General features: G+C 43.7%; 1 protein-coding gene and 1 long non-coding RNA gene across 3 annotated transcripts in view; one reads left to right on the top strand and one right to left on the bottom strand.

The window, feature by feature from the left end:
• Window positions 1-8,555: 8,555 nt before the first annotated feature.
• LOC118551234 (uncharacterized) lies at window positions 8,556-12,909 on the bottom strand. Its single transcript, XR_004924967.2, has 3 exons — window positions 12,754-12,909; window positions 12,216-12,346; window positions 8,556-8,767 (listed from the first exon to the last, which is right to left on the bottom strand). It is a non-coding gene; the product is annotated as an uncharacterized LOC118551234 (long non-coding RNA).
• Window positions 12,910-20,903: 7,994 nt separating this feature from the next.
• Window positions 20,904-24,366, top strand: part of LOC118529508 (A-kinase anchor protein 17B) — a 30,568-nt gene continuing 27,105 nt past the window's right edge. For both annotated transcript variants that reach the window (XM_078063947.1, XM_078063948.1), the window contains exons 1-2: window positions 20,904-21,242; window positions 22,773-22,851. The gene's annotated coding sequence lies outside the window, so the exon portion shown is untranslated. The remainder of the gene's footprint in view (window positions 21,243-22,772; window positions 22,852-24,366) is intronic.

A 24,366-nucleotide genomic window follows, 5' to 3' on the forward strand; every position in this document is an offset into this window, starting at 1 on the left:
CATCAAAGGTTTAGGTTTAGCTGGGTGAACTGACTGGTGGTGGTTGATTTAGTAATTTCTAGGACATTAGCAAGAGAAGAGGCTCCCTGATGTAATGGGAAGTTTATTGGGCTAAGAACAAGAATCCTGGATTTTTGTCCTAACTCTGCCATTTATCTACTATATGACATTTGGTAAATTGCACACCTTATGGGGATGTCAGTTTCCCATGTCTGGTTGATTTCTAAGGGCCCTTCCAACTCTGACATGCTATAGATTTAAGGAAATAATAGAATTAGAAGTCTTCTATTAAGTAGTAGGTCAGGGAACAGATTTGGGAGTCGAGGTCAGAAGAGAGAACCTGAGTCACATCAGACACCTATTATGATCTAGGATATTTTATGTTAGATTCTTAAAGCCATTATAAAAAATATATTTGAGATTGCACAACTCTGCCTTTACTAAAAGAACCATAGGCGCACGATGAGGCTATACCTCAATAAAGCCTTCAAAATATACATTTGATTGGCATTTTCTCTCCCAGTAATCACGGGTAGGGTGTATGGAATCGTGTGAATTGAGAATCTGCTCATTTACTTGCATGCGTGAAAATGAGTGAGAGCAAAGGGACATGTTAATAATCTTGGGAGTTTTGTTGGCTCAGAGAAGCTGCCGGGCTCTGGGGAGACTGATGGAACTAAAATGTCATTGTCGCAAGGGAGGCAACTATTGATTTCACTGACAAACCCTGTAATTATGGAACACAATGCCTAGTTACATTAATTAGAAGGGATGAGAGAGTGGAGCTGGAGGCCCTGCCGGCAGGAGAGAGGGGGAGTGTGGACCAGCATGCAGGGAGTGGGGAAGGGGCAACGGAAAAGTAGGGTGAAGGCAGGGACCAGCTTGAAGGGCTCTGTGAGAAAGCTGAAAGACTTACTCCCTTGGGCTGCCTGCGTATTCAATAAGATCATATATGTAACACTACTTTAAAAATGGCAAAACACTATATAACTAACAGGCAATCCAGGCACGTGGTAAAAATTCAGATGAGAGGGGCGCCTGGGTGGCTCAGTTGGTTGTGTGGGACTCTTGACTTCGGCTCAGGCTGTGATCTCAGGGTCGTGGGATTGAGCCCCGAGTCAGCTCCCTGCTGGAGTCTCCTTGTCCCTCTCCCTCTGCCCCTCCCCTGCTTTCTCTCATAAGTAAGTAAGTAAGTAAGTAAGTAAAAATCTTTAAAAATTCAGATGATAGAGGGGTGCCTGGCTAGCTCAGTCGGAGCTCATGACTCTTGATCTCAGGGTTGTGGGCTCAAGCCCTGCGATGTGTGTAGAGATTACTTAAAATCCTTAAAAAAATTCAGATGATATAAAGAAATGGTATAAAGGGATAGACAGTGAAAAGTAAGTCTCCTTCCCACCTTTGTCGCCCATTTGTCGTCCCCAGGAGTGCCTACTATCTCAATTTCTTGTGTATCCTTCCAGAGATATTCTATTATTCTATGCATATACAAATATATGTATACGTATATGTATATATACAAATATACATACATATATATGTGTCACAGATGGTAGGATACTATTCATATTGCTTTTTGTCTGTATTTGTTTTCACTTAACAATGTAGTCTGGAAATCACTTCTTCTATTGATCTGCCTTATTCTTTTTTAACATCTATATAGTATTTTCTTGTCCTGCAACTTATTTAAACTTTCCCCTTTGAAGGATATTTGATTTGTTTCAATGGCATCTGGTCTATCTTGTTAAAGTTCACCACTGAACAGCAAAAATAGTCCCCAACATAGTGTTACTGATGAAGGTCTTGGATTTTTTTATTTTTTATTTTTTGCTTAATGTGACAATTTATTTATGTTTGTATTTTTTCAGTAAGAGTAATAATCTCAGTATCCCCAAGACTTTTTTTTAAAACTCTATTTTTTAAATTAAGTTTTAATTTTAATTCTAATATTGTTAACATACAGTGTTATATTAGTTTCAGGTGTACAATATAGTGACTCAACAATTCTGTACATCACCAGGTGCTCATCATTACAAGTGCCCTCCTTAATCCCCATCATCTATTTCCCCCTTTCCCCCACCTCCTCCCCTCTGGTAACCATCAGTGTGTTCTTTAGAGTTAAGAGTCTGTTTCTTGGGGGTGCCTGGCTGGCTTGGTTGGTAGAACATGAGACTCTTGATCTCAGGGTCATGAGTTCAAGCCCCATGTGTGGCATAGAGTTTACTTAAAAAAAAAGGTCTGTTTCTTGGTTTGTTTCTCTATTTTTCCTTTGTTCATTTGTTTTGTTTCTTAAATTCCACATATGAATGAAATCGTTCTTTGACTTATTTCACTTAGCCTTATACTCTCTAGCTACATCCATGTTGCTACAAATGGCAAGATTTTGTTCTTTTTTATGGCTGAATAATATTCCATTATATATAGTCTATATATAATAACTATATATATAATCACATCTTCTTTATTCATCTATTGATGGACACTTGGGCTGCTTCCATAGTTTGGCTATTGTAAATAGTACTGCAATAAACATAGGGGTGCATGTATCACTTTGAATTCATGTTTTTTTATTTTTTGGGTAAACACCCAGTAGTGCAATTATTGGATTGTAGGGTAGTTCTATTTTTAACTTTTTGAGGAAACTTCATCCTTTTTTCCACAGTGGCTGCACCAGTTTACATTCCCACCAACAGTGCACAAGGTTTCCTTTTTCTCCACGTCTTGACAACACTTGTTTCTTGTGTTGTTGATTTTAGCCATTCTGACAGGTGTGAGGTCATATCTCATTGTGGTTGTGATTTGCATTTCCCTGATGATGGGTGATGTTGAGCATCTTTTCATGCGTCTGTTGGCCATCTGGATGTCTTCTTTGGAGAAATGTCTGTTCTTGTCTTCTGCCCATTGTTTAATTGGATTATTTGTTTTTTGGGTGTTGAGTTGTATCAGTTCTTTATATATTTTGGATACTAACCCTTTATTGGATAGATCATTAGCAAACATCCCCTCCCATTCAGTAGGCAGTCTTTTAGTTTTGTTGATTGTTTCCTTCACTGTACAGAAGCTTTTTGTTTTGATATAGTCCCAATAGTTTATTTTTGCTTTTATTTCTTGCCTCAGGAGACATATCTAGAAAAATACAGCTACAGCTGATGTCAGAGAGATTACTGCCTGTGCTCTCTTCTAGGATTTTTATCATGTCAGGTGTCACATTTAGGTCCTTAATCTATTTTGAGTTTATGTTTGTGTATGGTGTAAGGAAGTTACCTGGTTTCATTCTTTTTCATGTAGCTGTCCAGTTTTCCCAAAACCATGTGTTGAAGAGACTGTCGATTTCCCATTGCATGTTCTTGCCTCCTTTGTTGAAGATTAATTGACCATATATCTGTGGGTTTGTTGTTTCTGGGCTTTCTATTCTGTTCTCTTGGTCTCTGTGTCTATTTTTTGTACCAGTACCATGCTGTTTTGATGACTACAGCTTTGTAGTATAACTTGAAGTCTGGAATTGTGATACCTCCAGTTTGGTTTTTCTTTTTCGAGATTGCTTTAGCTATTCGGGGTCTTTTGTGGTTCCATACAAATTTTAGGATTGTTTGTTCTAGTTCAGTCAAAAATGCTTGTTTGTATTTTGATAGAAATTGCATTAAATGTGTAGATTGCTTTGGGTAGTATAGACATTTTTTTTTAAGATTTTATTTATTTATTTGATAGAGACATAGTGAGAGAGGGAACACAAGCAGGGGGGGTGGGAGAGGAAGAAGCAGGCTTCCCGTCGAACAGGGAGTCCGATGTGGGGCTCGATCCCAGGACTCTGGGATCAAGACCTGAGCTGAAGGCAGACGCTTAACGACTGAGCCACCCAGGCGCCCCTGGGTAGTATAGACATTTTAACAGTATTTGTTCTTCCAATTCATGAGCATGGAATGTCTTTCCATTTCTCTGTGTCATCTTCAATGTCTTTCATCAGTGTTTTATAGTTTTCAGAGTACAGGTCTTTCACCTCTTTGGTTAGGTTTATTCCTAGATATCTTATTATTTTTGGTGCAATTGTAAATGGGATTGTTTTCTTAAGTTCTCTTTCTGCTGCTTCGTTATTAGTGTACAGAAATGCAACAGATTTCTGTACATTGATTTTGTATCCTGTGACTTTACTGAATTCATTGATCAGTTCTAGTAGTTTTTTGGTGGAGCCTTTAGGGTTTTCTATATATAGTATTATGTCATCTGCAAATAGTGACAGTTATACTTCTTCCTTACCAATTTGGATGCCTTTTATTTCTTTTTGTTGTCTGATTGCTGTGGCTAGGAATCCCAGTACTATATTGACTAAAAGTGGTGAGAATGGACATCCTTGTCTTGTTCCTGACCTTAGGAGAAAAGCTCTCTATTTTTCCCCATTGAGGATGATGCTAGCTGCAGGCTTTTCATATATAGCCTTTATTATGTTGAGGTATGTTCCTTCTAAACTTACTTTGTTGAGGTCTTTTATCATGAACAGATGTTGTATTTTGTTGAATTCTTTTTCTGCGTCTATTGAAATGATCATATGGTTTTTATTCTTTCTCTTATTGATGTGATCTATCACACTGATTTGTGAATATCGAATCACCCTTGCATCCCTGATATAAATCCCACTTGATCATGGTGTATGATCTTTTAATGTGTTGTTGGATTTGGTTTGCCCGTATTTTGTTGAGGATTTTTGCATATATGTTCATCAGAGATATTGGCCTATAGTTCTCTTTTTTTGTGGTATCTTTATCTGTTTTTGGTATCAGGGTAATGCTGGCCTCATGGAATGAATTTGGAAGTTTTCTTCCTCTTCTATTTTTTGGAATAGTTTTTTTTTTTTTTTGAAGATTTTATTTATTTATTTGTCAGAAAGAGAGACAGCACAAGCAGGAGGAGTGGCAGTCCTGCTGATCAAGAAGCCCAATGTGGGCCTCGATCCCAGGTCCCTGGGATCATGACCTGAGCCAAAGGCAGCCACTTAACCGACTGAGCCACCCAGGCGTCCCTATTTTTTGGAATAGTTTGAGAAGAATATGTATTAACTCTTTTTTTTTTTTTAAAGATTTTTATCTATTTGAGAGAGAGTGAGAGAGACAGAGAGCACAAGAAGGGGGAGGGTCAGAGGGAGAAGCAGACTCCTTGCTGAGTGGGGAACCCAATGCGGGACTCTGGGATCATAACCTGAGCTGAAGGCAGTCACTTAACTGACTGAGCCACCCAGGCACCCCTTAACTCTTCTTTAAATGTTTGGTAGTATTTGTCTGTGAAGATGTCTGGTCCTGGACTTTTGTTTATTTGGAGTTTTTTGATTACTGATTCAATTTCATTGCTGGTAATCAGTCCATTCAAATTTTCTATTTCTTCCTGCTTCAGTTTTGGGAGGGTCTATGTTTCTAGGAATTTATCCATTTCTTCTACATTGTCCAATTTGTTGTCATATAATTTTTCATAATATTCTTACAATTGTATTTCTGTGGTATTGGTTATTATTTCTCCTCTTTCATTTGTGATTTTGTTTTTTAAGTCCTCTCTCTCTCTCTCTTTTTGATGAGTCTGGCTAGAGGTTTATCAATTTGGTAGATCTTTTCAAAGAACTCCTGGTTTCATTGATCTGTTCTATTGGTTTTTTTATTTATCATTTATTTCTGCTCTTATCTTTATTATTTCCTTCCTTCTGCTGGTTTGGGGTTTTGTGTTGTTCTTTGTCTAGCTCCTTTAGGTGTAAGGTTAGGTTGTTCGAGATTTTTCTTATGTCTTGAGGTAGGCCTGTATCGCTATAAACTTCCCTCTTAGAACTGCTTTTGCTGCATCCCAAAGATTTTGGACCATTGTATTTTCATTTTCATTTGTTTCCCTGTAATTTCTTCTTTGATTTCTTGGTTGACCCACTCATTATTTAGTAGCATGTTATCTAACCTCCATGTATTTGTGCTCCTTCCAGTGTTTTCTTGTGGTTGATTTCTAGTTTCATAGTGTTGTGGTCAGAAAAGATGCATGGTATAACTTCGATCTTTATGAATCTGTGGAGACTTATTTTGTGGCCTAATATGTGATCTATTATGGAGAATATTCTATGTGTACTTGAAGAGAATGTGTACTCTGCTGTTTTAGGATGGAATGTTCTGAAAATAGCTGTTAAGTGCATCTGGTCCAGTGTGTCATTCAAAGCCACTGTTTCCTTGTTGATTTTCTGTTTGGATGATGTTTGTTATTAACTGTTTTATGTAGTTGGGTGCTCCCATGTTGGATGCATAAATATTTACAATTGCTATATCTTGTTGGGTTGTCTCATTTATTATTATGTAGTGTCTTTCTTTGTCTCTTGTTAGAGTCTTTGATTGATTGATTTTAGAGAGGGAGAGAGAGCACACGAGTGCGAGGGGGAGGGGCAGAAGGAGAGGGAAAGAGAGACTCTCAAGCTGACTACTTATTGAGTGGAAGTCTGACGAGGGGCTCAATCTCACAACCCTGAGATTATGACCTGAGCTAAAACCAAGAATCGGATGCTCAACTGACCCAGCCACTCAGGCGCCCCTGCAGTCTTTGTTTTAAAGTCTATTTGTCTGATATAAGTATTGCTACTCTGGCTTTCTATAAAACTGTATTTTAGTGATGCAATAAAGAGCTGCAGGGAAATCCAAGTACAAATCAGTTCTAAAGAATGGATTTGGCCTGGCCAAATAGAGCCTACCGGGTTCGACAGAGGTTTCTATATATCCAGGCTCCAGTTTGGAAGGGCAGCTCAAACCTTCAAGAGTACTTTCTTGAAGGAGAAGAACCCAGAGGGGTAGTACAATGGAGTGGGAAGATTTCAGGGTCTGGAGTCCGAAGGCTTGGGTTCCAGCCCCAGTTCTGTCACGGACTAGCTGTGTGACCACCTTGGGTAGGTCACAGCCCTGGAGGTTCAGTTTTGTCTCTTGCGTTAAATAGGGGCAGTGATATCAAACTCATCATGCTCTTGTGAGGACTAGATGAATTAACAGCCTTTCGTAAAGTGCTTTCTAAATGTTTATAAGTATTACTTTAGGGGCGCCTGGGTGGCTCAGTTGTTAAGCATCTGCCTTCGGCTCAGGTCATGATCGCAGGGTCCTGGGATTGAGTCCCCACATCAGGCTCCCTGCTCAGCGGGGAGCCTGCTTCTCCCTCTCCCTCTGCTGCTCCCCTCTCTTTCTCTCTCTCTAATAAAGAAATAAAATCTTAAAAAAAAATAAGTATTACTTTACCCTAAGGGATGGAGACATAAAACCAGAATAGCTAGAGCTTCAGGTAGAGTAAATATGCAAATATGCACAAATTGCAACCTGAAAACAAAGAGATAGGCTAAGAAAGAAACAGCCCCTTCTTGGCTAGATACATATTAATTCAGAGCTTAAAAAGGGGCCAGGTAACGCTTTTTAAAAAAGTTCCTGTAGGTCTACAATTTAAGTGTCCATCTTTGTCACAAACTGTTGGAAGGCATACTGCTCTTCTTTAGATACAAATAACTTTTTTCCCTTTATAGTTGCCCGCATTACAACCCACTGAGCAAGGAGAGAAGCCCATAAGTGTCAGTGGGAGTGAGAGAGAGGATTTGCATTTCCAGGGGGAAAACGATCTCTGCTTAGATATACCAGCACAGAAACCCAGCAGATGTTTTTGAAAAGAATTGGACCGTTTGATATTTCATTGGAACAAAACCTAGAAACAGTACTAGGCAGGAAAAGCCAACCAGCACCATGTAAGACAAGGAAAGGAGAGAGACCAGAGTGTAAACTGATGTAAGATTTTTGGAGGGTAATTTGGCAATATATATGTTGAACATAAAAATGCACATACTCTATCCTTCTGCCTCACGTTCCTGAAAAATTCAGTCCCAAAGCCATTAGGTGAAGGGGCGCCTGGGTGGCTGAGTCAGTTAAGTGTCTGACTCTTGATCTCAGCTCAGGTCTTGATCTCAGGGTCTGGGTTCAGCCCTGAGACCCTACTTAAAAAAAAATAAAGCCCTTAGGTAAAGCAGAGCAAGGTAGCCATCATGGTGGGGAGTGTGGGGTCTCCCCGTGGGGGTATCAGATACTGAACATGGTGAGGAGGGCGTCCCTGTGGAGGGCAGCCTGGTAGGAGGGATCACAGTCCAAGTAGGAGGATGCAGGGATCCCCAGCAAAGGACAGCCTGGTGTGGGAAGCAGAGCCTGAGAGGACTGATGAGGGCATCCCATGATGGAGCGGCATGAAGTGTCAGAGGCTGAGTGGGATGAGGAGGTAATCTATGTTGGGGAGAGGTGATGTGGGGAGTCAGAGCCTGAGGGGGCAGACAAGGGCATGACAGGAAGTGTCAGCCTGAGCAGGACAAGGAGGGAATCTATGTAGGGGGGCAGCAAGTGATGGGGAACGAGAGGCCCGAAACAGGGTGAACAGACATGGTGTCGGGGAGGGAGGCTGTGGAAATGGGAGATGGCTTACTATATTAGTTACCTATTTGTGTATAACAATTTACCCCCAAACTCAGTGGCTTAGAACAACAGACATTTATTAAATCAGTTTTTGTGTGTCAGGAATCTGGGCATAGCCTAGCTGGGTGCCTCTGGCTCAGAGTCTCTCACAAAGCTCCAATCTGAAGGCTCAGCCCGGGGAGCATCTGCTTCCCAGCACAGTCATGTGGTTGTTAGCAGGATTTAGTTCCTCGTGAGCTGTGGACTGAGGGCCTCAGTTCTTCCATGGCTGTTGGCCTGGGGCTCCCTCAGCTCCTTGCTACATGGGACTCTCCATAGGGCATCTAGCTTCTCTGAGAGCAAGTGAGGGGTGAGAGAGAGAGAGAGAGAGTGTGCAAATGAGCAAGCCAGGGTCAGTTAGACAGAAGCCAGAATCTTCTTGTAACCTTGAAAGTGAGTGACATCCTATAAATTTTGCTGAATTCTATCATTAGAAGTGATTCACTAGATGCAGCTCACAGTCAAGGGCAAGTGATTATACAAGTGAGAGAATACCACTAGGCAGGGATCGTTGAGGGACATCTTTGAAAGATGATCCATACTATCCAAAGTGATCTACAGATTCAAGGCAATCCCCGTGAAAATCCCAATGGCAGAGTTTACAGAAATAGAAACAGTAGTCCTAAAATTCATATAGAAGCACAAAAGGCTATGAATAGCCAAACCAATCTTGAGAAAGAAGAAAAAAGCTGGAGGCAACACACTTCCTGATTTCAAAATATATTACAGGGTGACAGCAATTAAAACAGTCTGGTACTGGCATAAAAACGGACACATAGACCAATGGAACAGAATAAAGAACTTGGAAATACAGCCATGCATGTACAGTAAACAGCCAACCAGCGTGCCAAGAACACACAATAATGAAAGGATAGTCTCTTCAACAAATGGTGTTGAGAAAACTAGATATCTACATACCAAAGAATGAAATTGGACCCTTACCTTGCAGGATACACAAAATTCAACTCAACATGTATTAAAGATTTAAATGTAAGACCAGAAACAATAGAACTCATAGAAGAAAACAGGGGAAAAGCTTCATGACATTGATCTTGGCAATTTCATGCCTATGACACGGGTGGTGTTGTACAAGCAACAAGAGCAAAAATAGACCAAGAAGACCACATTGAACTAAAAAGCTTCTGCACAGCAAAGGAAACAACAGAGTGAAAAGGCAGCCTATGGAATGGGAGAAAATATTTGCCAAACATATATCTGGTAAGGAGTTAATATCCAAAATATATAAGAAACTCTTATAACCGGGGCGCCTGGGTGGCTCGGTTGGTTAAGCGTCTGCCTTCGGCTCAGGTCATGACCCAAGGGTCCTGGGATCGAGCCCCGCATCAGGCTCCTTGCTCAGCAGGGAGTCTGCTTCTCCCTCTGCCTCTCCCCCTGGCTTATGGTCTCTCTCTTGCTCACTCTCTCTCTCTCTCAAATAAATAAATAAAATCTTAAAAAAAAAAAAAGAAACTCTTATAGCCATTTAAATAGTAAAAAACCAAATAACTTGATTTTAAAAATAGGCAAAAGAATTAAATAGACATTTCTTCAATGAAGACACAAAAATGGCCAATGGGTATAAGAAAAAGTGATCGACATCACTAATTGTAAGGGAAATGCAAATCAAAATCACCTCATATCTGTTAAGATGGCTGTTATAAAAAAAGGCGTCAGATAAGTGTTGGCAAAGATGAGGAGAAATTGGAACTGTTGATAGGATGTAAAATGGTGAGGCCACTATGGAAAAACAGTATGGGGTTTCCTCAAAAAAATTAAAAATAGAACTATCATATGATCCAACAATCCCACTTTTGGGCATATAGGCAAAAGAATTGAAATCAGGATCTCAGAGTGATGTCTGTATTCCCAGGTTCACTGCAACATTATTCATAATAGCCACAGTATGGAAATGACCTGTGTCCATCAACAAATGAATGGATAAAGAACATATGGTATACACATACAATGGGTTATTATTCAACCTTAAAAAAGAAAGGAATCCCGCCATAAACAACAACATGGATGGACTTTGAGGACATGATGCTAAGTGAAATCAGCCAATCACAGGACAAATAGTGCATGCTTCCACTTAGATGAGGTATGTAAAATAGTCAAATTCATGGAAACAGTGAGGAGAATGGTGGTTGGCAAGGGTATGGGGGGGGAATGCAGAGTTGCAGTTCAAGGGTATAAAGTTTCATCCTGTAAGATGAGTACATTCTAGTGATCTGCTGTATAGCACTGTGCTTATTGGATGCCTAAGAATCTGTTAAGAGGGTAGATCTCACGTGAAGTGTTCTTACCACAATAAAAAAGAAGAAAGAAGAATAGCACAGTGTTTAGGAAGTCACTTAGATCTTTGTTTAACCCACGCTCCATTTGAACTAGCTATCCTACCTTGAGCAGCTTAACTCTCTCTCTGCTTCAATTTCCTCTCTAAAATGGGGATAATCATGCCCACATCACAGGGGATACTGAGAATTCAATGAAATTTTCCAGGTAAAGCAGGTAGAACAGTTCTTGGCACACGATAAGCACTCAATAAGTGGTAGTTACTGTTAAAAAAGAAAAGAGGGGCGCCTGGCTGGCTCAGTCAGGGGAGCATGCGACTCTTGATTTCAGGGTTCTGAGTTTGAGCCCCACGTTGGGCTTGCAGATTACTTAAATAAATAAATAAATACATATATAAATAAATAAATAGATAAAAGGAAAAAGAAAAGAAAAGACACTTCCCAGCACAGTTACATACAGGGGGATTGATAAAATGTATAACATATATTAAGAATAATAGAAACTGGGGCGCCTGGGTGGCTCAGTTGGTTAAGCGACTGCCTTCGGCTCAGGTCATGATCCTGGAGTCCCGGGATCGAGTCCCACATCGGGCTCCCTGCTCGACAGGGAGTCTGCTTCTCCCTCTGACCCTCCCCCCTCTCATGTGCTCTCTCTCTCTCTCTCTCACTCTCTCAAATAAATGAATAAATAAAATCTTTAAAAAAAAAAGAATAATAGAAACTAGTTATCTTATTGTCTTAACTTGTTAGGAATACAGAAAGTGATCAAATTAGAATGAGCCCTGTGGTGTTGGATGGGATATATCATGGTGTTGGATGGGATATATCATGGTGTTGGATGGGATATATCAGAGTGAACTCATGGTTAGATAGATAGATACAGCTATAGATGCAGTTGTAAAATAAAATCTGTGAGTGTGTAAGTGTATGTATGTGTGTGTATAAGCATGTGAGTAAAGGTATATAAGTGAAGCCTCTGAGAGGATCAGGGAACAGTAACACACTGATAGCAATATCTACAACTAGCACCCAGATTTGGCTCCTAAATGCTATTTTCCGCTAAAGGGAACCAGGGCTTCTCAGAAAGATGGCTGATTTCAGGACTGAGTAAGTGAAAGCACAAGATGAGCCTGGACTATCTTGGGCCAGAAAGTAAGGAAGCCCTCAAGGAATGATGGGGACATGTCCAAGGGACACAGAAGCCAGCTCAAAGGAGCCCCCAGTGGCCAAATCTAGGACAACTTGAGCATCAAAGTAAACAATGAAAATAATGCATTACAACCCATTGAATAAAATAAGAAACCATAAGGCTATCCCGATATAAATAAACAAATGAATACATTGAAAGTTTGATGAGAAATGGAAGATTTACACAGTTTCAAAGCACTTTCCCACAATATATTCATGAATTACAAAGCATAACACCCTGGTGGAGAAGCCTGGCACATACCGCTTGAGTCAAGTGATCATCCACTGAACATCGTCAGTAATGGTGCACATAGAAGTCACACTTCACCCTGATGGGATGCAGATGACAGTGTCCCTTCTGTCATAGTCCCGCCAAAGATGCGTAACCTGAACCTAATCATGAGGAAACATCAGACAAACCCAAATTGAGGGACTTTCTCCAAAATAACTGGCCTGTAGTCTTCAAAAGTGCCAAGGTCTTGAAAGTCAATGAAGGACCAAGGAACTCAAGGAGGTGAAGAAGATGTGACAATGAAAAGCACCATATGGTTCTGAGCTGGATCCTTTTGCTATAATGGACCACTGGGGACAACCGATGAAGCTTGAGTGGGACCTGAGGATTAGATGTTAATAATCTATTAATGCTAATTCCCTGATTTTGAGGGCTGCATCATAAATAGGAAGATACCCTTGTCGGCCACAAAACCCACACTGAATTATTCAGGGGTAATGGGGCACCAGGTCGGTAACTGATACTCAACTAGTTCAGGAAGAAAAACCCAGGACATTCTGTACTGTACCTCCAACTTTTCTGTAAGTTTGTGATTGCTTCATCATCATCATCACCATCATCATCATCACAAGGGGCGCCTGGCTGGCTCAGTCGCTGGAGCATGTGACTCTGGATCTCGGTCGGGGTTGTGAGTTCGAGCCCCACATTGGGTGTAGAGATTACTTAAAAATAAAATCTGAAAAAATATAAATAATAAATAATGAAAAGAATGGCATGGTCTGAAAGGCAGAGACACTCTGAGGGACTGTTTCAGATTAAGGGAGGCTAGATGGAAATGACAAATGTCATGTCTGATCCTGAATTGCATCCCCACCCCCAAGTTCTTTTTGCTGCAAAGAATATTATTTGTACAACTGAAGAACTATGACTATGGCCTATAGGTTCAATAACAGTATTTTATCAATATTAATTTCCTGGTTTTAATATTTGCGATGTCCTTATGTAAGAGAAATATTTTGTTCTGAGAGATACATGCTGAAGTATTTAGGCTTAAAGGAACACTGTGGGTAAATTTATTTCCAAATAGTTTGGGAAAAAAAGGAATATCATATTATTGAAAGGAAATGATAAAGCAAATTAAAAAACTGTTAACAATTGAGGAAAATGGGTTAAAGAAACATGGATGTTCTTGCAACTGTCTGTAAGTCTGAAATTATTTTATAATAAACAGTGCCCAGGGGGCACATGGCTGGCTCAGTCGGTAGAGTGTGAGACTCTTGGTCTCAGGGTTGTGAGTTCGAGCCCCATGTTGGGCATAGAGATTACTTAAAAAAAAAAAGTTCTCAGGGCATAACATCTTTGATCTGCTCTAGAGATAGGACTGTGATTCTCAAACATTTCCTCCCGGGCTGACTTTTAGCATGCAAAAAAAAAGTTACCAAACACACACACACTCTTTGTCCTGGCAATTCCTCTGCTAAAAAGTACCCAGCATGTATATAAAGATATTCATACATGGGTGTTGATTACAGCATTATTTGAAATAGCTGAAGACCAGCCTCCATCCAACTGTCCATTGATAGAGGTTTTTTTCCATACCATGAAACACCATGTAGCTGTTAAAAATAAGGAGTCAATCACCTCACACCTGTTAGGATGACTACTCTAAAACAAAACAAAACCAGAAAAACCAGAAAATAACAAGTGTTGGTGAGGATGTGGAGAAATTGGAGCTCTTGGGCCCTGCTGGTGGGAATGTATAATGTTGCAGCTGCTGTAGAAAATACCATAAAGCTTCCTTTAAAAAATTAAAAATAGAGCTACCATATGACCCAGCCACCCCACTTCTGGGTATATATCCAAAAGAACTGAAAGATATTTGGACACCCATGTTCATAGCAGCACTATTCACAATAGCCAGGAGGGAAGCAGCCCAGATGGGCACTGACAAATGAATGGATAAATAAAATGCCATGTGTCCATACAATGGAATACTATTCAGCCTTAAAAAGGAAGGAAATCCTGTCGCCTGCCACAACATGGATGAACCTTGAAGACATTATGCTAAGTGAAATAAGCCAGTCACAGAAGGACAAATACTGTATGAGTCCACATATATGAGATATCTAACCTAGTCAGATTCATAGAAACAGAAAGCACGATGGTGGTACCGGGGGCTGGGGGACAGGGAAAACAGTGGTGAAATGGGTATAGAGTTTCAGATTTGCAAGACGAAAAAGGTCTGGAGATCTGTTTTACAACAGTGTGAATATACTTAATGCTACTGAACTGTACACTTTAACATGATAACAAGGGTAAATTTTATTTCTGTGTTTTTTACCACAATGAGTAAGGTTCCCGAGGGAGATCATTAAGTGAAAAACAAGGTGTAAAATGGTATGTATGCTATGATTCTGTGTTTGTACACAAGTGTGAGTTTAAAAGATACGTGTTTGAGGTGGTCCTTAAAAATTCTGGAAGGATAACGTAAGAAGCTGTTAACAGTGATTACTTCTAGAAATAAGGCTGGGGGTTCAAAAGGGGAAAACTATTTCTACTTTCTCATTTTACCTTTTATTTTAACATTTTCTGTACTATTTTTTTTTACCACATGCATACATTATATTTATAATAAATGTTTAACCTTTTAAATTATGGCTAATATTGAGTGCTTACAATGTGCCAGACATTTTCTAAGCCCTTACCTGGAGTAGCTCATTTAATCTGAAAATTACTCTATGAGGGAGGTTCTTTTTTTTTTTTTTTTTAAGATTTTATTTATTTATTTGAGAGAGAGAATGAGATGGAGAGAGCATGAGAAGGGGGAGGGTCAGAGGGAGAAGTAGACTCCCTGCTGAGCAGGGAGCCCGATGTGGGACTCGATCCCGGGACTCCAGGATCATGACCTGAGCCGAAGGTAGTCGTCCAAGCAACTGAGCCACCCAGGCGCCCGAGGGAGGTTCTTTAAGTATTATTGTTATCTTATAGATGGGAAACAGTCTCAGAAGGATTAAGTAACTTGGCCAAGGTCACACAAGGTCACTCAAGGTGGTAAGTCCTCCTTGAGTCCAAATCAGGCAATCTGACGCTAAATCCTACCATTTTAAATACTACTCTATGCTGTCTGTAAAAAGGATTCACTCTTCCTTCTGTTAAAGAGATATATATATACATATAATATATATATATTCTTACTATAAACACAACGCATGCTCATTAAGTGTAAAAACTCAAAGCTAAAGTGGAGGGGAAAATCTAACCCTCAGTTCTGCCAGCTAAAGACCAGCCTGTTAACCTTTTGGTCGATGGCCATCCAATCTGTGGTAGATGCACTATTTTTTAGCCTGGTTGAGATTATATTGAACATACAGTTTTGCGTTCTGCTTTTCTTCCTCTCTGTATAATGTCATTTTCCTTTCAAAATACCATTTCTTGGGGCACCTGGGTGGCTCAGTCAGTTAAGCATCTGACCCTTGGTTTTGGCTCAGGTTATGATCTCAGGGTCCTGAGATCGAGCCCCACGTGGGGCTCTGCATTCAGTGGGGAGTCTGCTTCTTTCCCTCTGCCCCTTCTCCTCCGCTCACATGCTCTCTCTCTCTTTCTCTTTCTAAAGTAAAATAAATAAATCTTTAAAAATAAATAAATAAATAAATAAATAAATAAATAAATAAAAGTACCTTTTCTCAAGTCCTCTTATAAATAGTCATAGTGTTTTCAGAGCTGGCAATGAGGGCCCCACATTCATTTCAGAGAAGAGGCAGAGTAATAAAATCTTTGGAAAAGAAAAGCATGGAAAGAAAGGTGGGAAGAGGAAAGTATGGGCCAGCAATTTCTAAGGAATGGCTTCCCTTGTTCATGAATGTGGAAGTCTAGATTTTATTTTTTCCCTTCTTTCTGTATCTTTATCGTATTTTCCTCTATTCATATTGGGACAGTTTTGTGGGGGTGTCTGGGGAGCAGCAGGACATTGTGGAAATTTTTCCCGGAATCCAATTTGAGGAAAACTAAAAGTGGTTGATTGCTGTTTTAAGCTACTAAAAAAAAAAAAAAAAAGTATATGTATAATGATGGGGAATCCTAGAGTGTTAGAATGTTAGACCAGGGGCGCCTGGGTGGCTCAGTTGGTTAAGCGGCTGCCTTCGGCTCAGGTCATGATCCCGGGGTCCTGGGATCGAGCCCCGCATTGGGCTCCCTGCTCAGCGGGAAGCCTGCTTCTCCCTCTCCCTCTGCCTGCCTCTCTGCCTACTTGTGCTCTCTATCTCTCTGTCAAATAAACAAATAAAATCTTAAAAAAAAAAAAAAAACTTTAGAAAAAAAAAAAAAAAAAAAGAATGTTAGACCAAAAATAGAGAGATAGTCTAGCCCAATTCCCCCTCATCTTACAGATGGAGAAACTGAGCCCCAGGGAAGGAAAATAAATCACTATAGGCCACAAAGCTACTGAAGGCAGAGCCTGGACTAAATCTGGGTCTCTTGATTCTTCGGCCTCTGTTTTATAAAACTTCTGACACCCTTTAAAACCAATTAATTAATCATCATAAGAACTCAGTGAAGTAGGTTAGTGTTATTTATTCTGACTTTAGAGCCATTTACTGAAAAAAATGATTAGACGTCTGTAATTGAAAACTGATTCTACTGTAATTAAACATGCTTTTAAACGCTCCAAAAAGAACAGACTATTAAGTAGGCTTATCATCTTAGGAATTAGCTTTTGGTTTCTTGCGCAACCAGTTTAAAGATCACCACTTCTCACCTGGCATCTTAAATTCCTTTTATATTAGGCATAAAGCCTGTCTTTGCTTAGTAAGATTAAGCAAACACAGAGTCATTAGATTAGCTGCATCTCATGCTCTCAACAAATGAATGAGTGGGGGAGGGGTAGTGGGGCACCCCACGACTTGCATAAATTATTAGAATGCATCCATTTGCCTGTTGGTTTTCCTTCCAAATGACTTCCTTAGGCTGCAGTTCCTTATCTGCCCTTTTGTTATATGGAATAAGCAGGGGGGGAATGCACAATAGGCTTATGGAATTGAGTGTGGTAATTTTTATCTGAATATGATAAAACAGTTCGCCAAAGCAGACTTTAATTAAGCTTTACATAGAAGATTCTTTCAGCGTTAGAGCAAATGGGTTGGAATTTTTAGTTCAAAATCTGAATTGAAGTGGTTGCATTAGAGACCTAAGGAATAGGTAAGTTTGGAGTTCAGGGCGTCTTGTCTTTCCTTTCTCAGATTTTCTTCCTTCTAGTTTTCACTGCCCTCATGCAGGAGCTTCTCCTCTCCAAAATGTACTTCTGGTGCCACCATTATTTGCTGCCACCACAAAAATGCCCAGGGTCCCAGTGTCCTGATCTCAGCCAGCAGGAGTGGAAAGATTATAGACAGAGCTGAAAGAAACCTTGGAAAGCATCTCATTTGATTTTATTGATGGGGAAACTGAGGCCTAGAGTGACCCGGTCCCTTGCCCGAGGTTAATAGCAGAGCTGGGATTTGAATACCCTGAAGAACGATTTAACGGAGATGAGTCTTAGCTTCCTCCCCCATAAAATGGAAATCAAGAGATTTTACACAGGTCACTCTGAGGATCTAATATGCCAACATAAGTGAAACCACTCTAAAAACTGCACCTTAAAACGTTTCTTTTTATTAAGCTATGCTGCTTTCCTTGTGCTAAATGTTAATAATTAAAAAATGTTAGCATGTGGCTCTTCCAAGTGGGGTTTGCATTTTGAAAGGGGAGATCCTGAGGACACATCTCACCCTAGAGGAAAACAGTGGGCAGAGAAGCACTCTGGGTGCTCCTCAAATGCCTTAGTTGTGTGGAGACAATATCTTAACAGTAAGAGCACGGCCTGTTTTCAGAGGCCGAGGAGCTAAGAACTTTGTAAAAAACCCGAAAAACTGCCCACATAGTAGTTTCTAGCATCTAAGGTGGAGTTTGATTAAATTAACTTAAAAGTCCCTTCTAACACTGAAGTTCTGTAGTTACATGATTCCAATGGATTCATTTTTTTAAAGATTTATCTATTTATCTGAGGAGGGGAGGGGCAGAGGGAGACGGAGAGAAAGTCCCAAGCAGACTCCTTGCTGAGCATGGAGCCCGACACAGGGCTCGATCCCACAACCCCAAGATCACGACCTGAGCTGAAACCAAGTCAGATGCTTAACTGACTGTGCCATCCAGGTGTCCCTGGATTAATTTTTATAACATACAGTTAGTCCTGTTCATGTGCTTTCTCTTCAGATCCAGAAACATCAATGCCTATGGTATGTGACAAATTGCTATCCTGATCTGTTTATCTAATTGTTTGAGATATAATTGACATATAACATTGTGTAAGTTTAGGGTGCTTGGGTGGCTCAGGCGTTAAGCATCTGCCTTTGGCTCAGGTCATGATCCCAGGGTCCTGGGATCGAGCCCCGCATCGGGCTCCCTGCTCAGCTGGGAACCTGCTTCTTCCTCTCCCACTCCCCCTGCTGGTGTTCCCTCTCTCGCTGTGTCTCTGTCAAATGAATAAAATCTTTGTGTGTCTCTCTGTCAGATAAATAAAATCTTAAAAAAAACCCAACATTGTGTAAGTGTAAAGTGTACAGCATGTTGGTTTGATTTATTCTGATCTTAAAAAATAAAAGGGAAAAGAATCCAACATACGCAATAAGCACATATTCTCTCACATACAGAACATCTTAACAAGTTGGGGTTTTGTAAATTAAAGTGAAGGAAATGAAGGAAAGGGCCGTGACCTCTGGCCTTCAAACTGCCAACCTTAATGGAATGAGTCTGAATATTATTTAATGACACTCCACAGGAAGACAATCCCAGTCTCAGCTGCCTGGAGGAATCTGAAGTCCAATCATTACAAATAGCTGCCTGATGTCTGTGTGGCAATGGGAATGGAAGCAGCATCATTACCCTCTACTCGGAAGCACCTGATGAAGGGATCAAGTCAGATTTTTAAAAATCACATTGTTATGCCTCCATACTTGACACATGTAGGTGCTCAGGATATGTATTCAATGAATGAATCAAATACATCAATAGGTCAGGATTAGGAGGGTAGGGAGCAGTTTATTCCAGACTTTGTATCAAAGGCATAGAAGTGGTTGGAGACTGTGGCTCATTTGAGAAACAGCAGGAAGTTCAGTGGATCTGAAGTATTGAGTGCTCTGTGATGGGGGTAAAACAGCTAGGAATGAGGCTGGGCAGGTGAGACCAGATCACCAAGGGTTTCACATGCTCTGTGGGGGTTCTGGATCTCATCCTGGAGGCAAAGGGGTGGGGGGAGCTGGAAAAGGAATAGGAAAGGATTTGAAGCTGGGGGTGGGCTTTTAGGCTGGGTGGGGTGACAGGATTATCTTTGTGTTTTAGAGACCACTGTGGCTTCTGGTGTCAGATGGATGAGGACAGGAGCCCTGGCAGGCCACCCAGGAGGGTACAAGCCTAGAGGTAAGGTGCTCTGTGAGGAGACTCTTTGGCAGTTGTGCACACAGGGTGAGGGCCTGAGCTTGGCGGTGGGAGCAAGACAAATGGAGAGAGATTAAGTACAGAATGAGCTGGCAAAGAGGTCTTGATAGAAAACAGTGAAATTAGCACCCCCCACAAAACCCAATGACATTTACCAGCTAATCAAGTAGAAAACAGAGCCTTGTGTTTAGCAGCAGCAGTGAGAAATAGCCCCGGGGGTTAGTTGACAGTAAATCTAATATTTGTCAGCTATGATATGGCAGTCAGGAAAGCAAATGCCATCCTAGGGAGCTGGAGTAGAAAAATCTACTGTCTAGACAAGGGACGTGACTGTCCCAGTCTGCTCTATGCAGAAGGGTCTGTGCCTCGTGGCTGGCGGTTAGGGGGGAGGAGAGACTTATTTCCCACCTTCCACTTTTGAAAGATAATAAAGGAATTGGCTTAAACTCAAAGAAGGCCTTGAACTCGGTTCCTTGGAGCAACAGAGCCTGGAAGAACTGTGGGGCCAGATTTGTCTTCAAATTGCTGGGCCCTTGTGGGAAGAGGGGCAAAGCTGCCTTTGTGTGGCTTCAAGGGGGCAGAAGTTACCAGGGGGCCGGTTTCACTCAGCCTCGTGCTACCTAAGGGGCTGTTCGTGGTGCCAGTAAGTCCTTGTCCCTGGAAGTCGTCCAGCCTAGAGGGCAGAGCCCCTGTACATAGGACAAAAAACAACAACAAAACACAAACGCAACACGCAGCATTGCGGGGACAGGGTCAGTGGATGACCTTCGAGATTCTTGCTGACCCTGTGATGTGCAAGTTCTGGCCAGGCGGGTGCACGTTTCGCGGCAGCCCTGCTGGGGGATGAGGAAGACAACAGTACCTCTCTCATTAGCTCTTTAAATACTCACTTATTCAAAAGAATAGGTCGCGTGGGGGGGTCGGCAGACCAGGTGAGTTGCAGCCTTGAAATCAGTGTAACTTCGTGCGGGGGCTTGAGGGTGGAGGGGGCCTGGGCACAGCCTCGCCATCGTCAGGAGCAACCGCGCAGTGGGATAAACTTTGGCTGCAGCTTTGCCGCACGAGAGGGGCGGGGTTACTTGAATGGGTCCTCAGGAGAAGGCGATTGGCCCCGGGGGAATCGAGGGGGCGGGACTAGCCCATTGTTGCCATTGGTCCTGCGGGCCAGTTGAGGGATGGCAGCGAGGGGGCGGAGCCGGCCAGGGGAGGCAATTGGTTTGGCGAGAGCCCACCGAGGGGAGCAGGCGGGCGAGCGAGCCCGCAGCCGGGAGCCGGGAGCACGGGGCCGGGAAGCAGCCGCGGCGAGCTCGCCAGGGCCGCAGCGGGGCGAGGGGCGCACGGGGCGTTGGCACCGGGGCGCGCGCGTGCGTCGCCGACTTGGATGCGGCGGGGACGCTTCTGCGCCGGGTGCGCTCGGCGCGAGCCATTCAACAGCTGGCCTCGCGGGCCACAGTCGCAGGGAGCGACCGGGAGCGTTGGCCGTTGCGACTGCGGCGGCTGGAGAGAGGCGGCGGCGGCGGCGGCTGCCGTAGCAGTCCCGCTACCCCAGCGGAGGCCGGAGTGGAGACGCAGCGGCTCCTTAGACTCCCGGTAAAATGCCGCCTCCCCCCCCCCCCCCCCCCCCCCGCTCTGCTCGCAGGCAGGCAGCCACGTCCCGCTGCGTCTCGGCCCGCTGGCCGCCCCGGCCTAAGGGAGCTCCGGGACCTTGCAGACAGAGCCACGCGGGGCCCTGGGTGGGCGCCGGGGAGGGGATGCGCGGGAGACCCGGGCCACCCCCACCTGCCCCTGCAGAGTCAGGTTTTCCAGAGATGCGCCTGGGCTCTTCCCCTGCTCCTCTCCCTTCTCCCTAGACCGTGCCGCACCTCCTCGGGCCCTGGCGCCGCACTAGGGGGCGCTCTGGCACCCGCTCCGGGGCTCCCTCAGGCCGCTGTTCCAGCAGAGGTCACTCGAGGCACTCCCCTGGGCTACGCTGGCAGCGGCATCCCGCTTCTGGGAACTGAAGGTGCCCTCTCCTGTTCGAGCCACACGCCAAGGGCCGGGGCTTCCTCCCCCTGCTCCGCCGGCACTCACTCACTTAATCCTGAGCAGGGCTCCACCGCCTCCGCCCCACTGGTGACCGGCTCCTTGGCTTCACTTGTCAAGAGTCTCGCTTGAGGTTTCTGCTACGGGTGCAATAATACCATTTCCAGTCTGACTGGGAGAGCGGGACTCAGCCACAGGGCACGAAGCCCCGGGTCCTGAGCTTGCGTTGGGGGTCAGCGAGGCGAGGGGAAGAAGCAAGTTGGAGAGGCCCAAGCTGTGGGAGAAGCTGCGATTCCCGAACTGGGGGCGGGGGGGGGGGATCGAGGGTAGTCTTGGTCCTTGGGACCCGCGTCCTCACGTTTGTTCTCCCGCCTTTTCTGCGGTTTTTTTTTTGGAAGCCAACCGTTACCGGAGAACTTTTGAGGGCCGCTAACACTGAGGCGGGACTTACTTGTATTGGAACACGGGCTTCTTAACCTTTGGGGTCTCTTCGTTTTCCCCGCGTCTTTTCCAGTTTGAGAATAAGGTCTCGAAGATCAGGCCCATGTTGTGCTTTTTTTCTTGCCCGCCTCTGCTGCTAACTTCGCAGCTTGGTGCTTTGGGAGTAGTGTATACTTGTCCGGCGGGATCGGTGGGGCTCAGCCCTCAGGCTGAGGAGACCACTCCTTGGGATCATCTAGTTGGGACCTCTCAAGGGTTTTGTTTGGTTGGTTGGTTGCTTGCTTTTTAAAGAGTATGGCATTCCAGGAGTCACATTTTTCTGTGCTCGGTTTTTGTTTGGGAGGGAGTCACTCGAAGCACGAGTAACTGGAAGGGGGGCGGGGTGTAAATTGCACGAAGGTATTTTTACTCTGATTCTTGTTAAGCCCAGAGAAAAGTGAAAGTGGCAAGTGGGACAAGCCCTCTGGCACCGGTGCCCAGGGGATCCCAGCCATGGTGCTTGGGGCAGGATGAATGGGCCTGACCTGAGGTGGAGTAACAATGGGGGGGGCAGGGCCTGCGGAAGCCATCTTGAAGCCATCTTGGCTCCTGTTGAGTCACGGGCTTCCCATTTAATCCCAGCCAAAATGACGCTTGCTGTGTGGCCCATTTTTCCAGGTTCCCCGCATCATACACTCGTGTGAGGAGAGTGGACACTGACTGGCTTCGTGTATCATCTCCAGCATCAGAAGGAAAGGTGAGGAGCCCGGAGCAAGGAATGTGAAGGAGGCGGTGTGGGGGAGGGGGAGCGATTTGTTTCTCTCTGTCCCTGGCTACGTGTGTCTCTTCCCAGCAAGGATTTCTGCCGCTGCTTGAGAGAGGGACTTTTACGGAGTCGGTTCAGAGCCAGGGTTGGGTTACTTGGGCAACTCTCGGATTTAGTGTCCGCTTGGTTCTCTGTGAGTTCTAGGTTCTATCCAACATGGCCCTGGAACTTTAAGAAGCGTTAAAGCCAAGCTGGGAACTGAGGTAGACCAACGCCCGGGGCTCGTTCTGAGCCAATGTGGGCCGTGTGGAGTCCATTGGTGCTTTGCCCAGAAGAGAGAGACAGTGTAAGGCTGGAACACTTTATGGGAGGAGAGGGAGGTCAACCATAATAGGAATAAGAGTTCACATTAATTGAGCACTTACTGGGAGTTAAGTATTTTATTTGTATCATTTCCCTTAATCCTTCACAATTCTGTAAGGTAGGCACTATGACTGATCATCTTTTGAAGCTCAAAGAAGTTTGGTAAATCATCCAGCTGCTTGATGGGAGAGGCGGGATTTGAACCCAGGTCTCCTAGGCACCAGCCCTTGAGCTCACAAGCATTTTCCTGTTTACTGTCACAAAGGCTTCCTAAAGGAGGTGGGAGGTGAGCCAGGCTTTGAAGGGTGGGTGGGATTTACATAGGGAGAGAGGACGTCTGGCTGAGGGGATCACTGGTTTTGACTTTGAAGGAGCTCGAGGAATGCTGGCCCAACTAGAATGGGGAAGGGACACAGGAACACGATGAAATACAAGGCTGCTGAGGTGAGGTGGGCTCACGTTTCAGAGAGCCTGGACAGGAACTTGGGATTTGATGTCGTAAGAATTAGGGAGATGCTGGGAATTTTTCACCAAGGAAGAACACAGTGAAACCAGTGTCAGTCCCTTGGCGGGCCCTCCTTGGGTCCCCGAGCCTATCCCTCTATCCCCCGTCCTGCTCTTTCTTGAGAACCTTGCCCGGTTGTCAGCATATTTAACTCTTGTTTTTAAATTTCCTGAACCCTCGGGGAGCATCAGTTGCCTGCAAACAGATTCCGGGGTTCAGTGTACAGAAGGAGCAAGCTAGGAGAGGGGCCCCAGATCAGCCTCAGATGGGTGTGCTTCAGCCTCCACAATATTTTAAAAAGCCATTGAATTAGGGGTCAACATTGAAAACCCAAAAGATCTTGGGGCGCCTGGCTGGCTCAGTCGGTGGAGCATGTGACTCTTGATCTCAGGGTCATGAGTTTGAGCCCCAAGTGGGGAGTAGAGATTACTTAAAAAAAAAAGAAAAGAAAAAAACCAAAAGATCTCAGTAAAAATCGGGATTTCCAGTTTCTCTGGAAACATCAGAAGGCTTGATCCGTGTTCCACCTGCGGAGGGCAGAGCTGTGCCTGACGGACTCCCTTAGCGGGGGCCTGCGTGCTCCACATCCGCCCAGTCCTGGGACCTCCTTGCTCCCTGCTGCTGGAGGCCTCAGACCA

Source organism: Halichoerus grypus, chromosome X (assembly GCF_964656455.1).
Source record: "Halichoerus grypus chromosome X, mHalGry1.hap1.1, whole genome shotgun sequence".
NCBI classification, from domain to species: Eukaryota; Metazoa; Chordata; class Mammalia; order Carnivora; family Phocidae; genus Halichoerus; species Halichoerus grypus.